The 13,221-nt window shown below is 38.8% G+C and overlaps 1 protein-coding gene across 5 annotated transcripts in view; it reads left to right on the top strand.

The window, feature by feature from the left end:
- SLC10A7 (solute carrier family 10 member 7) overlaps positions 1 to 13,221 on the top strand; it is a 250,878-nt gene that overhangs the window by 139,648 nt on the left and 98,009 nt on the right. The window lies entirely within an intron of this gene.

Here is a 13,221-nt window from a genome sequence, read left to right as displayed (position 1 = left end):
GTAACAGGGATTGGCCCCATGATTTCATGGGTATTGTACGGGTAGGGAACTTCCCTCTGCCAATGTAGATCAGTACCTTCTCTGTAGTTTATAGTGTTAGGGTTGTCTAGAGCACTAAAAGGTTGAAAGATATGCTAATGATCATAAAGCCAATATGTGTCAGAAGTGAGATTTGAACTTAGGTTTTCCAGACATCCAGGACAGCTTTCTATCCACTATACTTTGGTGCCTTTAATGATTTGATTTTTCAAATCAAAAAATTCCTTCCTAATGCAGATATACAATTACCTATGTATTTATTTGATACATTGGGGATTTTGGATTTTCTAAAAAATAAAATACAATGAGAATCTAACGCAATAAAAAAAATGTTTTTTTGACCTAAAAACTTAAGCATTTTCTTCCTGTTTTCCAGTGTGGAGGCCTGGTCAGATCATTTTGCTTTCTAATTTAAAATACTTTGGTCTTCTCCTGTGAAACAGATCAAGTGCAAACTGTTATGAAGTGTAACTCAAGGAGAAAGGGTTGGTTTTTTTCCCAATTCTTTTTCATGAGATGAAAGGTTAGCTGACTTTTCCATCACTCTGCTAATTCACATCATTAACCTTGAAGTAGATTTCAGTAATTAAGAAGTAAATAATCATCATATCCTTAAGGTCCTTTCTAATGACCCAGAAACAAGGTTTTGTTTTGTTTTGCTTTGTTTTTTACAGACAGGTAAATAGAAAACAAGATGATGAATTTCATTTGAGGGCTACTTTTGATGAATTTGAGCCATTGCTATTAAAAGAGAGATGATCTGATGATTTATCCACTTGGAAAGAAGTAACTCATGGGATTTAAAATTGGAACGGCCCTCAGAGACCCTCCAGTACAATCTTCCATTTATACAGATGAGGAAATTGAGGTGCAATTGTTGTTCTTTCAAGATCACATAAGCAGTATGTAGCAAAGCTGAGGTTTGAATCCCTGTCCTCTGAATTCCAAATCCATTTTCCTTTACCCTTCTACCAGGAAAGCAAGAAAAATTAAGCGACCTGGAGTGTTACCCCATGTTCTCACAGGATTGCTTCACCCTGAGGAACCCTAGCAGAGTGCTTTGGAGCATCTCAATAGAAGGCTAAGTCCTCACCCATTTGAAGGCAAATATTGCCTTTAAATATCCAGTCGCAGGATGCTCAGGAGTCAGATGGCTCAAAGGACATGTGAGAATGTTTACGGGCAACTTAATGCTGTTCTGAATTCCTTTGTTTCCTTTCCAGTACTTTCTACACCAATTTTTTGGAGTCACTTAATTCCTTCTTCTGAGAAGGAATAGTCATAGCTACAAACTAGTAGTTCTTGTTTCTAGGGCAAGATTATGAGTGAAAGGAAGGGCAGGGAAGAGAAGAGTCTATCTTGGAGCCATCCCCCCAGATGGAGGGATGAGAATTCTCCCAGAGACCAGTAGTTCCTCCCCAAAGCCTGAGGCAAAGTGGAATCATGGTAGTTGGGGTTGACCTAGATGCTATCCAAGCTACCCTCCGTGGCGGTGACCCTGGGGGTGGCAGCCCGAGCTAAGTGAGAGGAGGGGACACTCTAGAGCATTTCGTAATGAAACTGCTGGTCTCACTTTAGTTATGACTCTAGTGATGAACCTAAGGCTTGATCTATCATGTTAGCCCTCACTTCTTAACCGAATGATTCTTAATGATTTTAAAATCAAGTCATAGTATTTGATTGAAGGAATGGGCTCTCCACACAAAGCACACCAAGGACATTCTCATGGTGTCTCTAGGCAACTAATTTCCAAGCATTAGGAGTTCTCCTTTTCCCTAATGTGTGCACATTAGTCCCAGGCCAACAGGCAAAGGTCTGATTGCCCCCAGTGGCTGTACCATGAAATGCATTAACTAGAGGACCCTCATTATGTTTGTTTCCCTCATACGTTGTTCTTGAATTGTCTCTCTCTGTTTCACTGCCTCTCTGTCTCTGTCTCTCTTTATGTGTATCTCTATCTTTCTCTGTCTCTCTCTGTATGTCTGTCTCTTTTGCTGTCTCTGTCTCTACTTCTGTATCTCTTCTTTCTTTCTGTTCCCCCCCTCTTTCCTTACCCCTTTTCTTTTTCCCTTTTTCTTTCTCTTATTCCATCTCTTTCCCTCTCACTTTCTGTCCCCTTCCTGTTCCCTCAATCATATGGCAAGAGGATGAAGGAAAGATCAAAGCTTGAAGATTGAGGGGGTAAAAAAGTAATACGACACTTGGATTAAATGATTTTAATTCTTAAAAAGCCAGAACAGAAAGGAGGATTTCTCTTAGGTAAGACCTCCTCCTCCAACCCTGAAAGGAAGATGAAAAGAAAAGGTTGACGGGGTGGTGTTTGTTTTGTGCACTTGCAAAATCTACATTTTCTTCCCTTTGTGCCATCCCATTTTAGCATAGCAACTCTGAGAGATGAATCCTGATTTGACCTTTAACGCTGCTGCTGCTACACCCTGCTACTCTGTGGTTTCCCTGTAGGAATAAAAGCCAACACTGGCTTCCCTGAACTTCTTTCAATCAATAGTAGTGTGGCAGAGTACATATTATCCCGATGGGCAGACCAATAGGAAAATAAAAGCACATCCATGGATACAAATAGAGAGGTAGACAGATTTGGAGCAAAATCCTTTTAAATGGGAAACATGAGGAAGAAAGGCTGAGGAGGGTCAGATGGGGTCTAATGATTTGCAGATTAATTTTAGGTTGCTTGAGGATGTTGCTTTTCTTGAGAACAGTACTTCTGATAAGTATCGTCAAGTTCTTCCACACTTAAAAATGAATTTATTACTTTGACTCTTAGAACAAGCCTCTCGGGATTGTGCATGTTGCACAATCTACAGTGGCAAAATTGTGTTAATTTGATTGACTAGAAATATTAACCATATTATATCAAATAACTGCCAGGAACAATTCATGGCCATGCCCTGTGACTTTATTTTAATTGATTTTTTTTCTTTTATTTTCAGCTTCTCTGATTTTGTTTCCTCTGACACAGGTTTATTAAATGCACAAGGAAAATTGTTTTGCAAATTATTTTTAGTGTTTTTACCTGGTTTAAATTGGGAGGGTTGTTTAACTCTTTGTGTCCTGCATTCCTCTCGTTTTTCTTTTCTTTTTGAATTTGATTATTCATTGCCTTCCCGTGGTTGGTGCTGCTGACTTAAGCGTAATTTGCTGGCCCTGCTAAAGATGCCAGAATCCACGTCAGCATGGTGTGCCATTAGATAGTGTGTTTAGGAGTACCATTTGATCTTTCATAAGAAAAAAATCTGAAAGTGGAAATTGAATATGATGGATTGCTGTAAGACAGCTTAATATTCCTATTCCTGAGCTTTGTGGACTAATGAATCACTTGCTGTTCTCCTCCAAGAAAATGACTCTAATGTGATTTGTAATATGTTCACTCCATATTACTCTAGGGTAAAGTCTCTACCCCCTTTGCCCCTTCCCCTTTGCAAACCTCCCTTGTCACAAAAACGTTATTTAGCTATACCAAGAGTTTCCTTGCCAAAATGGTTTAAAGGGGGAAAAAAATGAGGGAAAAAGAAAATCCTATTTCCAAGCCACCCATCCTCATCTGGCCTCTTTGTCTTATAGTATTCTCTCCTGCTTAATCTACTGCTTTTCTTCTTCTTTCCCAACACAAGTTTATCATCCCATGGAAGAAATAAATAAATATAATCAATCAGTGGATTATTTTTGAATCAACTGCTGGAAGTGGGTGAGGGAAGGATACCACATTATTTATATGTCAGTTTAAGGTTTACAAGGCAATTTGTCTGGACATTTTTTCATTTGACCCTCACAGCTGTCCTGACGTTTAAGTCTTTAAGGTGTTCTTAGCCTCATTCAAAAGTATTCTTAGCCTATTCTTAAATCAGTTGAAGGAATTGAATCTCAGAAGTGATTGGCCCATGACTAGAACTTGCTTCAGAGACAGAATTTAAACCCTCAGCTTCCTAAATCCAGCATTGTTTCCACAATACCACTGTCTCATGAGAAATAAAAGGAAGTCAAGACATAGTTTCTGTCTCAGTCAATCGATCAGTAAACATTTATTGAACACCTATTTTGTGCCAGGAACTATGCTAAGAAGTAAAAAAAAAAAAAAAAGTCCCTGTCATCAAAGAGTTTATAATCTAATGGGAGAAAACATGCAAAATATGTATATACAAAGCAGACTATATACAGGATAACTAAAAGTGGGAAGGCACTAGAATTTCTGTGGGTTAGGAAAGGCTTCCTGTAGAAGGGATTTTAGCTGGCAGAAAGAGAGAGCTCTGAGTATGGAGGAGAGCCAGAGAATGCCGGGAGCTGAGAGATGGAGTGTTTTATTTGTGGAACGTCCAAAAGGCTCATAGTGGAAAGGGGAAGAGGGTTTTTCACACATTACTAGTGACAGCTGCTCACATGCAGAGCAGAGCACGCTCTCACCTATGCCCAACAGCCTCCTGTCATCAGGTGCCCAAATGAGAACTGCGAGCAGGACAGCTGTGGAACTCAGAGAGACCGGTGGGCGGGGTGATCCTCGGGCAGGGAGTCTAGTGTCATGTCATAAGCAGTGATGAAAGCCAAGGCTGGGTCTTTGGAAGAGCTCTAGCAAAGCCTCTGTGTCCTAGTCATGCAGTGCTCCAAGTGAGCTTCCGCCAGAATCCCCGGCTTCCTCAGCACTGTCCCCCGTCGAGCCCACTCCCAGTTAGTGTTCTCCCCCAAGCCTCAGAAACCACTCCCAGTTTTATTTTGTGTGGAGTTTAAATTGACTTACTTGCATACATTTTGCGCCATCTCTCTAGGATAATTACTCCTTGGACCAGGGACCATTTTCCCTTAATTATTCAGCTCAAAGGAGCCTAATGAATGCTTGTTGAATTGAAGGGGTTTTTGATAGACCAGATGTTCATTTTCATCAAGGATCTTATAGTAACCTCATAGAGATGACCTAAGGATCAGGGAAGATAAAATAAGAAATACCAATAATAGAGGTACTGGGCTAACCTTTTTACATTTATTATTAAATTTGATCCCTACAACAATCCTGTTACTACATGCTATCAAAAGTTCAGTGACTTGCTCAAGATCACACATCTAATCCATTTGAATATAGGTCTTCCTGACTTCAGGTGTACTTCTCTGTCTGCTGTGCCACTTGGCTGTTCTGTCTGCTTGTCTCTGTGTCTAGGTCTGTCTGCCTTATGTCTGTCTGTCTGTGTTCTGTCTGTGTGTGTCTGTGTGTCTATATCTCTGCCTGTTTCTGTGTGTCTGAGTATCTATCCATCTAGGTGGATATAAGTATATTTACAGATGTATGTCGATATATCTGTCTCTATATCTAAATATAGGTTCACACACAAACAGAGACACACCTCCTACACTGAGCTTTTAGTCTCAGTTTCTTCAACTGTAAAATGTAGATAATAATAGCTCCTATCCCTGAGGGTTGTTGCCAGGGTCAGATGAGGTAATAATTGTACAGAGCTTAGCACACGGTACCTGGCACAGAATAAGCAATATGTGTGTGTGTGTGTGTGTGTATAAACACCTTGTATATATAAATATTATTATATATAAAACACTTCACAAACTTTAGGTTGCCGATTAAATGTGAATACTAATACTAGTAACTCCCATTTACTCCCAAGACTGGATCCTTTGGAAGAGTCCCACTGTGGAGAAACTTAGCAGTAATAGAACATTTTATTTGATGACATTTGTAATATTGATTTAAAACCTAGGCTGGTAAATTGTGTTACATTTTATTCAAAAAGAATAGCAATGGACTTGTTTGTGTTTTGAAGTCCAGGGTCTTTCATGCTCTTTCATCTCCTCTGGCTCCCTTAGTACTCAGCCCGCACACGTTTCTTGTATTTGGTTAGCTAAGGTAGTGCTGCATTAGGAATCTCGGTACAGAGGTCTGCTGATCCTAGGCGAAGCTTGCGGCGACTGGGATCCTGCAGCATCAGTGGTCCCGTGGCTGGTGACTGGAGTCCCTGGGTAAGCCCCATGTCGTGCGCCAAGCACCCTGCCCCCTTGTTCTCATTGGCACTGGGCCTGGGGCCTCCTGCACCAGCTCCGCTGTCAGGGAGAGGACTCAGATATAGCGTCTGAGTGAATCGCCAATCACAAAGGAGTCTGGCTGGTTGGGGCCAGGGCTGAAGCCCTGCCCATGCGTCCCCGAGCCTAGTCCGGGCCTGAGCCGGGAGCAGCCCTCCCCAGAACCTTTCCTGAAGCCCTCCCCCCCCACCCCCCGCCATTGCCCCCTCTCCCGCTTGTTCTTTTCCTTTTATCTCCTTGCAGCTGCTCATACCCCACTCCCTAATGAAATGTAAGCGCTCTGCAGGCAGCGACTGTTGTTTGTCCCTTTGATTTGTGGCACTTACCATGGCAGCTCGACAGATGTGAAGTATTTATCATGTTCCATGAATGGTTCTTATTCCGTAGCGGTTTTTGGTTCACCAGATCCCTCCCTTACCCTTTGACCCTTTGACCCTTCAGAGCCTGCTGCAGATAACCAAAGAACAGTTTTCTAACAGATGACGAAGAAGCAGGTGGGGTAGGGCGGGACCCATCAGACAAACATCTCTGAGAATCTCTCATTGGGTAAGAGCTTATGTTACAGGGAGTCTGAAAAATTCCTAAGCAATTTGTTAAATTAAAATGTAAACTACATGAGAAGAGTAAAGTGCTTCAGCCATTAAATAACGTCAGATATATTGGGAGAGGTTTAAATAATTCCACATATGTGTGTGTAGATGGAAGGAAGAAAAAGGGTAGAGAAAAAGAAAGAAAGAAAGAGGGCAGTAATAGGATATTGAAGAATTATATCTATGTGATATATGGAGCAGGGAAGAAGAGGAACGATAATGATTTGAGAAAAATAAGTAGTGCTCACATACATACATACATATATGTGCATATGAAAGGATTCAAGAAGAAAATCATTTAAACTTGAAAAGCCAGACTTTTGTGCACTTAGAGGAGAAAGGCATTAGAGAGACTAAACCAGTAACAGACAGCATCCACCTGGAAACAAAAAGAAGGCAAATTAAGAGTCATCCTAGGAGTCATGACCCAGACTCCTCTGCAAGCAGAACCAGGTTAAAATGCAAATAGAGAAAAAAGAAAATGTTGGACTTAATAAATAAGAATACAACATAAATCATGTTGATTTGTGACTTTCTAAGCCAGTATAAGGCCCACTGGGATTCATTTCTATATGAGCTGGACATTAGTGGACAAGACTTTGAAAGGAATGATAACTGAGAACTGTGTCTCAGAATTCAGAAAACTTCAGATTTTGGGAAGTGAGAAAAGGAGCCGAACTTTCATCATATGTGCTCTCTAAGCTTGAACCCACATGAACACACATGCACACATGGGTGTCTATGTATATGCATATTAGGTATGTATATGTGCGAGTTTGGGGTGTTCTGGAGGATTAGCAATCCTAGTGTGAGGCTGATGAGCCTTCCTCAGGATTGCACATCCACCTTTGGAGTCCCTCTCTCAGCCAGCTTTTACCTGTGGCTCCAAGAAGCTGTAGCATATGCACTGGCCATACTCAGGTAATGTTGGTAGGTGGGCTAAGCCAACAACAGTCCTCAAACCCATCAGTGAGTTAGGGGGATATCTGTTCAGGTTTGTGACTTCAGGCCCAGTCCTCCATCCAGTCAACCACTAGCAGCCTCACAGGTACATCGGAGTAGCTGAATGAGCCAATTTAAGCTGAGTAAACCCTGAGCCACATTTGAATATTCCACATAAGAGTAGTTTAGCTGAATTTAAACATAGATGTAAGGACAGTGACTTCTTCTTTCATAGGAAGGGATTGATCTAGCCTTTATATTTTAAGAAATTAATTCTGGGGTATCTGATATCAGGAATCCAAATTGGAAATTATGGTTGTGGACAGTGTGTGGTTTTTCAATAGCAGAGAGACTTTTCAAAGTATTCCTTTCCAAGTAAATATTATTGCATTTTTAAGAAACATTTGCATACCTGAAATGATTTGTAACTCATTATGAGACATTTGAATCTGGGGCTATCAACTCCTGATGACTATCTCAGGGCTATCTAAAGGGTTATTTAAAATACAGACTCATCTTGATTATATGTGACTTGAGAGAATTGTTGGATGAAGATCTGTACTAGTGATTTGTTTCAGCAAGTATTTTGGATAGAAAAGATTCGGAGGGAAATCTAAAAACCCAATTTCTTTGTCCCCAAAGGACATAACCATAATTCATAATTCTACCTCAAAACTTTATAAAATGACAGGAACTTAAAGTATCTAAGAGTATTTTCTTGTCCAGTGGTGATGAACCTGGTAAGAGTATCTATTAAGATATGAGTATATTTTTCAGTCTCTGTAATATATAGACAGGGGTAGAAGAAGAAGAAAATATGATCTGAGAAAATAAATACATTGCAATAAACATTTACCTGTCCCCTGTGATGTAGCCCAAACATTGATGGTATGATGAAGCAAAAGCTTTCTCTCTCTTTAAAATCAAGCATGGTAATATTGAAACATTTAAGGGTACAAAAGTGCCCCCACTTATCATGAGGGGTTTTGAGATTTTTCAGTTCAGTTCTGTCTAACTCTGTGTGATCCCTTTTGAGGTTTTCTTGGCAGGAATACTGGACTGTTGACCATTTCCATTTTCAGCTCATTTTACAGATAAGGAATTGAGGTAGACAGGGTTAAGTGACTTGCTCAGGGTTGCACAGCTAGTAAGTTCCTGAGGCCAGATTTGAACTCGTGAAGCACTCCATCCACTGCACCAACTAGCCACCTTCTAGTAGTAAATTTGTGGTATTATAATAACACATAGGCAATGTTTAAAAAATAAAAAGTTAAAACAGTGTCATTTATAGCTTTGCTTTATCACATTAAAGATTTAGTTTCTCAGTAGCATGGCTGCTCCTTTGAGCCTTTAAGTGATTGCCATCACCATCCTGATATTGACAGTTCTCATTCTTTGCTAGGGAAAGCTCAAGTGGAGAGAAATCATTCTGTTCCTGGACCCTTCCTCTGAGTCTGTCCAACATGATGGACTAGGCCTACAGTACATTGAATATAGTAATATAAATGATAATTAAAACAGTAAAATCTTGAAAATCACACAATAGAAAAGGAGTTCAGAAGGGGACATGGATGAAAAAGAGTGTTTGATTTTGTGTTCTTTACTAACTCATTACAATTAACACAGTTTATTTATTAGACTATAAATAATGAAGTTTATGATTTCACGTGTGGTTTTCATTTCCTTGTTTGTGCGTTTGAATTTTCTCTTTATGCTTCTTGCATTTGGAATTAGATTAAATATCAAAAACAAAATAAAACAAACACCAGACAGATTAAAACTTAAAAAAAAAAAAAAACGGGTTTCTTTTTAAGATTTCTATAATGTTAAGTGGTATATGGATTCAGGTATTCACATTTTTAAATGACACTTTTTTGGTAGCTAGCTGAAGAAGACTTTAAAAAGTTATCTTAGTCTTGCAATTCTTCAATTATATGTTATATCTAATATCATGGAATTCGAATCAAAAGGATTGGCCAACTAGGCCAACATGGACCTTAGCAAAAATCCCCTACATGTCATACTTGACATCCAGGTGATCATATAGATTTTGCTTAAGGGAACTCCCAAGGCAACTTAGTCCCTTTTTGAACAGCTCTGAATATTAGGAAGATTGTCCTTAGATTGAGCCTAAATCTGTCTCCAAACAATATCATGAGTCATAAGATCATGATTAGAAGATACTGTGGAGATCTTCTAGTTCAGCTCTCTCATTTTGCAGATGAAAGGAGTTGAGGTCTAAAGAGGTAAATCAATGTGTGTAAGGGCATCCAAGAAGTAAATGTCAGGGTCACCATTTGAATTCAAATCCTTTGATACCAAGTCCAGTGTTTTTCTATTGCACTATGAACTTTACTAAATTTTAATTGAGATCTTTAAAAACAAGTACCTAAGTATATTTTTAAAAGCTCATTCTAGAAGATGATATTTACACATTTATCATCAGTGTCACCACAAGTCAGGATGTCCACATTCTAATAGACTTCCTTCTCTAGGATAGGAGTATCTTTGGCCTGCCAGAGAGAACCCCTCCACCATGGTCTCCCTTTATTAAGTTTGGGTTTGTGGATAGAGATGGCACCTACTAGAACTTGGAAGACATTGCAAGATATACTGAAGGTCATTTTCTGGAGGGGAAAATCTCCAGCCTCAGTCCTTTAACCATGATTTCCAGTTATTAGACCCCAATGAATTGAAAAGAAATGCTGTTGAACATGTGTGACTTGAAGTTATTGGCTTCACTATTTCTCCATGAAAGAAAAACAACTTTTCAGAGCTTCCATGGCTCTGAAAATAAAATTTTTTAAAATTATGAATCCATTTGGAAAGTAATATTTGCAGTAGAAAATAGAAGAATGGGAATATGAGGACTTTTTGAAAAATCATATCCTCACAGAAAAAAAATAATATCATTTCTGCTTATTGGGTCTGTGTAGTGTGTTTTCATGGGGGAAAAAATTCAGATACGGTATCTGCTTGAAAATGAATCTCAAGGGAACAAACTCCCAACTCCAATCAGAGTCCCCAACTATATCTGGTCAAAGCATCCTCAATATTGATTTTCAAAAAAGGAAGCACAAATCACAGGTCAGTGGCATTTTTGTAAGATTTGGAGATGACATGAAGCTGAAACATAGTGAATTAAAGACTCATGATCCAAAAGAGATCTTGATATTCCAGAGATTCTGTGAGTTAAATGGCACAGGTATATTCCCCATTTTACAGGTGAAGAAATGGTAGTTCAGAGATTGTGATTTATTCATAATCATCCAGTTCTAGTGGGTTTCAAATGCAGGGTTTGAGTTGATGTTCTTGACTCCAGATGTAGCATATCATCTGCTAGAGCAGGGTATCTCTCCCATTTGATTGTAAAGTGTTTAGTTATTGAGCTAATGGACCCAAATAGGTTTGACCACAAATAGAAATACAATATTAATGGAAGGGTTACTTTGTCCCTTTTCAAGGAATGGTTATAATAATGGATGGCTGATTTGATGGGGCAGTTTCTAATTGTTGCTGGTTAACTTAATTTAGAATAGGGGTTCTTAATCCTCCCTTTTTTGGTTACATATCCTTTTGGTTGTCTTTGAAAACTGTGAACTCCTCGGAATAATGTTTTTAAATGCATAAAACAGAATATACAGTATGACAAAAGAGATTAGAGCAAAAATAATTTTTTTTCCTTTCAAGTTCATAGACTCCCTGAAATCTATTCATTAATCTTTTGAGGGTCCATGGACCTCTAATTAAAAACCCCAGCTTTAAAATTTGTCGTATTCTAGTGTTACATCTCCCACTATTCCTTGATAATATCAAACCCTAGAATATTACAGATCCTCCTAACTGACATTCTGTGCTAAAGCCAAGGAAAGGTACTTGAAAGAATTTGCCTTAACTATTCACATAGAAAAAACCAAATGGATAAAGACTTGTTTACTACATGTTGGTGGGTATTCCCTTTAAAAAGGCAGCCTGGAACCTGGACAGTCCTTTCCATCCTATTTGCCTGTCCTCACAGAATTCTTTCATTTGGGGTCTGCCTAATGTGCTGGGGTTCTTCTTCATGTTCTGTTGAAATTACCTGGATATCAGTGGAGCAAATGGATTGACCATCAGTTACCCATTAGGCTTTCTATATGCTAGCCCATCTTATTTTCTAATAATATGTTTTTCCAATGGCATCCTTTGTAGCACTCCTGCATAATTCCACAACTGTAGTATGTTGTAGCCTTCTCACACCCACCTCAGCTTTTTGTTCTTTGGGGTGATCTTCAACTTTATGAGACTAGCCTTTCTCCACCATCACCAGAACAATATTGGAAATATTAAAAAGCTGGGATTTCATTTCAGTATTAGAATGTTAGAAATAATTTTGGAAATTTGGGACTCTTATTCCAGGAAGAGAATTGGAGGGGGGGGGTCATGAATTAGGCACTTACTGAGTACTAGTTTGTGAGCTAGGCACTGGAGAATTCAAAAAGACAAAGAATGAAAGAATTTGGACTCTGAGAGCTTACATTCTAAAAAGGATTTAGGGTTTTCTGAGGGCAATTTACTACTTTCTCAGTCCTGCTCATAGTTCCTTTTTGGTGTCTGTCCGAGGTACTGATCATTAAGCTCCATGGATTTTCCATCTGCCTGTGTAACAGTCTGCATAGGAGGCATTTTGTTGTCCATTTGTATTTTTTTCCTTTGTTAATAGTTAAATTAAATTCTTTTGGTGCTTTTCTATAGAATGTCATTTAGGAGGTTCTGCAGTGTTCTGATGCAATTCTTGATGCAATAAGCCCAAGGTCAACTGTGAACAAGAGCAGCTAGATGATCTCACTAATTTATAGGAAATCTTTCTCAGACCTGATCTGTTTTAGAGGTATCTTCAGTGTTGGTCACGACTAATGAACTCTTTTATTTCTGTCTCTTTAGAACTAGCCTACAAAAAATTACTAGATATTATAAGAGCTAAATAAGTCACATTAGTCTGTGATGCTTCTTGTACCATAACCTCGGTGAATGCTAAATATATTAGGCTCATATTTACATGCCATAAATAAGAAAATTAATTTGGTTCTTATTCTGTTTCAGGGATTCACAAACATTTTGGCACTGATTTGTTTGAAAACGTACTTTCAATTTTCACAGAATTTATCTGAATAACATGTTGGGTTGTATAGCTAGTAAAGGAATGCCAACATGAGAATATGACTAACTCTTTAGGGAAATGAGAAATTATGGCATCTTTGCCCTGTTGCCTTGTCTCCCCATTCTCCTCACTATTTATATGTTAGCCAAATTATTTTACAAAATCAGCTTTGAAGATTTCTGCACAGAGTGGAGAAGAACAAGGATTTACATTCAGGCCCAGTGCTATTGAGGAAAATTTACATGAATTTAAATTACGTATTTCCTGTGCTGTTGTTTCCTACAGGAGGAAGCTCTCAGAGCTTTGAAAGCATGGCTCTTTGGTTTGTGAAACTTGCCTGACACCTCACAGGAGAAGGAAATAAAGACATTTTACCTCAAGTAAAACATTTTTCCAAATTTTCTCACGCACATTCATGTGGGTGTTGAGAGGAAAAAAGCAAGAGTTATTTTTCACATTTTAAATACAAAAACACAC

This window comes from Sarcophilus harrisii, chromosome 6 (assembly GCF_902635505.1).
Source record: "Sarcophilus harrisii chromosome 6, mSarHar1.11, whole genome shotgun sequence".
NCBI classification, from domain to species: Eukaryota; Metazoa; Chordata; class Mammalia; order Dasyuromorphia; family Dasyuridae; genus Sarcophilus; species Sarcophilus harrisii.
This window is presented reverse-complemented; position numbering and strand designations above follow the sequence as displayed.